Here is a 5,287-nt window from a genome sequence, read left to right as displayed (position 1 = left end):
TCCATACTGTTTTCCAGAGTGGCTGCACCAGTTTGCTTTTCCACCAACAGTGTAAGAGGGTTCCCCTTTCTCCACATGCTCGCCAACATCTGTGGTTTCCTGACTTGTTAATTTTAGCCTGGAGTGAATTCATCTTTCAATTCTTGCTTTTGATGGTAACGTTAGCATTTGGTTTGTGCATGTGTTTTGGAATTTTGGGTTTCTCAACTCATCCTAGGTGGCAATTCTCTCAATCTCTCTTTCTTTCTCCCCCTCTCTCAGTGCCTCTTTGCTCACACCTCCTTCTGGCTAACGAAGGTATTGACCTGGTCCAAGTGGGGCCTTCATCCTGGAACAAGGAGTGTTGTCCTGGCAGGAGGCATCTGGATATACCAACGTATGGCTTAGCTCAGCTCCTGGTCAGAAGGCTGGATCCGTGTTTCCTCCCCTCCCCGTGGGCTCTTAGCCCCACTGCCCAACAGGACCCCACCTCCTTGTGGGATCTGCCTGCTCTGGGCCCCAAGTCCAGCAGGATGGCTTCTCTAACTCCTTCTCATCCTGTGCACTTGTGTCCAATGCGGATCCTCAGGGATGTTTGGTTGTTTCAAGTACCCTCTAATTTTACATTTTCTCTGTCCTCCATCTGTCATCAGTGTGTATTTAGAGCAGGGGCATGTGCGTGGCACCGCTACCTCGAGCACAAACACCGTCTTACCAAAGCCTCAGGCCAAGATTTTCACTTCCCACAAGATTTTGCAAACATCAGCTATTTTAAAAATGTTTAAGTTGTACTGCATTTCCAAAAGCAAACACCTATAATTTGGTATTTTTGATTTCCAGAGATGCTAGTGGATAAAGGAGAGGCCGGGGGGAAGACCTGAGATATTCCACTTTCAGGTTTCCCATGAACAACACATTTCTCAACATTTACTTCTCTTGGTTTCTCCAGTTCTTAGTGCTGGTAAAGCATTTAATAGTCCACGTTCCCTTCTTCTGGTCTGTGTTTTCATTTGTTCAAATAAAATGTAATGGGAGTTTGCGTTTAAAAATATGTTTTCTAACAAAATTATATATATTCTATATAACAGCATACATTATATATATAATTTATATTACTTATGTAAATAATTATAGGACACATTTTATTTATATTTTATTTTTATAATATGTAATTATATTATAAAATTTTTTGTTTGTGTATATATATATATATATATATATATATATATATATATATCATACCCACTTTCTGGCAGAAAGGGGCATGAGACATAGGGAATAAAGGTTGATATATTTGTACCTTTGGTTCTTCTTAGGTCTGTTAAATTCCTGATCTTTTTCCTGACACTTTCTAGTTTCCAGAACCTATGAAAATTGGGGCAGGAGTCAGTTCACCTTAGAACCTGGTTTTCACAATGTCTCCTGCATTCTCTTTGCTTCTGTTGAATCAATGGCAGCCAGTGGACGGAGTCATGTGCAAGCCGCTCAGTAGACCAAGACCTCTGTTGTAGGGATGAGGCAAACACGCCTTTTCCTTCCAGCCCCACTGTCTGGAACTATACTTTTTATTATCTAGAGAAAAGGTGAAAGGCTGGGTGGAAACCATCTGTGGCTTCCATGCTGTGGTGTCCACCCGTGTAAAGATTACTCACTTGAGTGACGGCGCTACCGCAAGAGGGCTGGCGGCGCTGGGCTGGGGGCCGCGGACCACAGCGGCCTCCACTGCGGTCAATGATTATTCATCCAACATCAATTATAGGCAAAGCACGGTGCTGTGCACAGCGCTGGGAGTGGGGGACAGAAGCAGAGTCAGAAAGACAAGTCCTGGGCACCAAGTGGCCTTAGGTAAACTAAGGTAACATGAAGCAGTTCTCCAACACATTAAGGGTAAGTGACCGGTGTTCAGAAGGTATAATTCCCCTCTAACACCTTAAACACACACACATACACACACACACACGTGCACTTGCACGCACATGGTCTATTTCCTTTGCATTCAGTGTAAATACCTTCTTTACTTAAGATTTGGCATCTTTTTTGCAGCATTATCTTAATTTATAAAATGCTAACAAACACATTTAACCACTGATGTCTGAGTTGGTAAGCTTAATTTCCTATTTTAAGGGCTTTATGTATCTCTGCTTTCCCTTGTTTCTTGAAAATTCTAACAGGTAACCTAGAATTTAACCATTAAGAACATGGAAATATAATGCAGGAAGAATTTAAAGGTATATTCCTCCATTTATCAGTAAAGTAGCACATACCCTCCTTACTTCTGTAGACTTAATCTTTTGGAATCTCTCTCTTTTTAAAAGTTAAATTAACAACACTGACATTCCTAGCCATGGGTTCGGCAGAGGAAGAGTCTGGTTATTTAACTTTCTATAACTAACTAGGTGAACTTCACTTGTGGAATGTAGTCTACCCCAGAAAGTTTGCTCTTTGTAACTTTATTATATCCCTTTACTTGACGTTTTATTTAAAGACCATCCTCTGAATTGATAGATCTGGCAAAAGGGCTCCTAAGATGATCTGTACAATCTTAGGATTAAAATATTTCAAAATTAACTTACTGAAATATGAAATTTATTGGTGGCTAGAAAACTAAATGACTTATAGATTAAACAGAGTTGATATATTTGTACCATTTGTTCTTCTGGAGTTGGATTAAGCTCCTAATCTTTCTCTTGGCATTTTCTGTTTTCCAAAGCTTGGGAAAATTGGGGCAGGAATAGGTTTATTACATTTGGTTGGTCTTAGAACCTGGTTTTCATTAATATTGAAAAAAATTTTTTTAAGTTCAGAGTTTAACCAGAATTTTAATAAAATATCATTACTTATTTGTTCCCATTACATTATACTTTAAGGTTTTAAGTAGATTTAAGTTTTAGACAGAGATACTTAGAAATATTTGTAGATCAATGCAGATTTAAGCAGGAGCTCTTACTCTTTTAAGCGTAACTAAAAATAATACTTTAAAGAAAGAAAACTAAAAGTTAAATACGAGGTGGAAAATAAATCTTAAAACAGAGTTATAGATGAAAAAGATTTTCTTTTTCAGCCTCACCCAGCTTTGCTCACCTTCAGCCTAGTCTCTGTTCTCACATCTTGGTTTCTTGGTCTATGAGGTGGGGCGAATAATAAATCCCACATGAATTTATTTTTATACAGCATTTCTTGAGGAGCAGTTAAATCTGATTTCTTAAATGTATCAGAACTCAGCAGTACACTGAAAATAGAAGATTGTGTCTAATTATTTTTATAATGTGGTATCAAAATTAACACAGGGATCAGTGTATTACCTTGAGGTCTTGAACAATGACAGTTAATGAAGAACGTCAGCCTGAATATTTTCATGGCCTGAACACATATACACTGGCTCTTCATGATTGAGAAATCATAGGTATTCTTCGGGTTTCGGGCTGCTTTTAAACCTTTGTCAATAAACTAATGCTGGTTGCAATCTACTATGAGTTGTAGTTTGGATATTAATATACTACTCACATATAATATAAATGGGGATTTTTAATGAGACTCACGAAAACTACAATAATTAACATTGATTAAGAGCTGTCTATGTGTCCTGCATCATACTGCAGGCCTTCCGTGCGTGCCAGACATTTTTCTTACAAAAACGACACTGCAGGGAGCTCATACGTACTTTCTAGCAACGCTGAATTTTCCCTAGCCATACTGCACGTACTTACTTCGGACACCAGCAAGCTACTCACCGGCTTTGCAGACTGCGTAATTTTTCACGAGTGAAGTGGCTCCTGGTAACAGCATCATCAGGAATTAAGCTCTGACAACGAGCACTCGGCTGACACGGTGGCTGATGACTCGCGTGGCGCCCGTGGAATCTAGCCAGACAGTTCCAAGCCCTGTTACTCTGCCGTGTTCACTACAAACACAAAACAAAACAAAAAGAAAAACCAACAGGAGCTTGTAAAGAAGCCCGGGAACTTAAAGGTGTAAAGGAAGAGAATGCCAGAACGTGAAGACACCATTTACACACCTTTGCTTTTCTACAAGTCACCGCCCTCTCATTTTGAGAGCGCAGACCACAGAGCTCCTGAAGGCCTCCCCCCCACTGGCTCAGCACCTGGGGGCTCCTGGGCTGGAGAGCCTCCTTCCCCGCCCCTGCACCGTACAGTGCTGAGGAAAAAGCTGAGGACAAAGCCCAGTAGGGATGATCTCTTCTTTCCTACAAAAGAAAAGATCCCATTGGTGGAGAGAGAAATTATCTCCACGCTGGAAGACAAAGGAATGATGAAAATAAAGAGGTTTGGTCAAATATAACTCACTGTTTCATTCCTTAGCTCCGGCAATTCGAAGATGAAGGCTTTTGGTTACAGCACATCACAGGTAATGTAAGAAACCAGCTCCACCTGAATGAGCGCCGCACGGAGGAAAGAGTCTGTTGGAATGTGTTCTGTGGCCAAAAATAATTTTTGGGCCGGGGCGGGGGGGGGGGAGGTAGGGGGCAATTAAAGAGAAAGCACCTAATGAAACAAACATCCCTACAATTCAGAAAGCTTGCTAGTGAAATTAATGTGAGGCCTCCACACCCACGGGACACTTGGAGGCTTTAACATCGGGGTGAGGGGGCATTTCTCCCTGCCCAAAAAAATGACTCTTCCCTCTCTTGTTAGGCCCGCTCTCCACGTCTGGGGAGCTCTGCGGGTGCAGTCGGTCTGCGGGCACACAGACACAGGGAGAGCGGGGCACCCCGGCCGCACTCCGCACTGCAGGCCACACCTGCAACAGCGAAGGCTCAAGGAACGCAGGGGGGCGGAGGGGAGGGCTGCCTCCAGGACTCCGGGAGCACCGCCCAGGCCTCACCTCTGAACACACGCGGAGCACACCGATTCCCCTCCTCAGAAGAAAGCAGCTCCAAAAGGCTTGCTCTGACTGCACCCCAACAAAAAGGGATCACCCTGGAAGGGACGCCTTAGTGACCCACACACACCCGCGGGGACCCAGGCGGGGTTGGAAGGGGCGCAGGGCCCACACAGGCCCTGCTGCGGAGGTCAGCACCCGCCGCACGCCCGCGCTCGCCAACGCGCCCGCCCACGGGCATTTCTGCCCGCGCTCTGCTGTCCCCCCACCCTTGAGTGCCCACACCCATCGTCCCAGCCCGGCCCTCGGAGCCCAGCCCCGTCCGTCGGAACCCAGCGCCCTGCAGACCCAACCCCTTCGGAACCCAGCCCCGTCGGAACCCAGCCCTGCCTGTCCAAACCCAGCACCCTGCAGACCCAACCCCTTCGGAACCCAGCCCCACCCGGTCGAACCCAGCACCCCGCAGACC

The 5,287-nt window shown here is 44.4% G+C and overlaps 1 long non-coding RNA gene across 4 annotated transcripts; it reads right to left on the bottom strand.

Moving 5' to 3' along the window:
* Window positions 1-1,209: 1,209 nt before the first annotated feature.
* Window positions 1,210-5,208, bottom strand: LOC116634335. Of its 4 annotated transcripts, none has more exons than XR_004299937.1 (5): window positions 4,822-5,208; window positions 4,284-4,367; window positions 3,995-4,183; window positions 3,061-3,880; window positions 1,210-1,763 (listed from the first exon to the last, which is right to left on the bottom strand). It is a non-coding gene; the product is annotated as an uncharacterized LOC116634335 (long non-coding RNA). The 4 variants fall into 4 exon arrangements; XR_004299939.1 differs by lacking the exon at window positions 4,822-5,208 and having other exon boundaries at window positions 1,210-1,551; window positions 1,632-1,763; window positions 4,284-4,393; XR_004299938.1 differs by lacking the exon at window positions 4,822-5,208 and having other exon boundaries at window positions 3,061-3,208; window positions 3,711-3,880; window positions 4,284-4,393.
* Window positions 5,209-5,287: the final 79 nt, after the last annotated feature.

This window comes from Phoca vitulina, unplaced genomic scaffold (genome assembly GCF_004348235.1).
Source record: "Phoca vitulina isolate PV1807 unplaced genomic scaffold, GSC_HSeal_1.0 scaffold9, whole genome shotgun sequence".
In the NCBI taxonomy this organism is placed as follows: domain Eukaryota; kingdom Metazoa; phylum Chordata; class Mammalia; order Carnivora; family Phocidae; genus Phoca; species Phoca vitulina.
The sequence above is the reverse complement of the archived record's forward strand: the minus strand, read 5'-3'. Positions and strand labels throughout refer to the sequence as shown.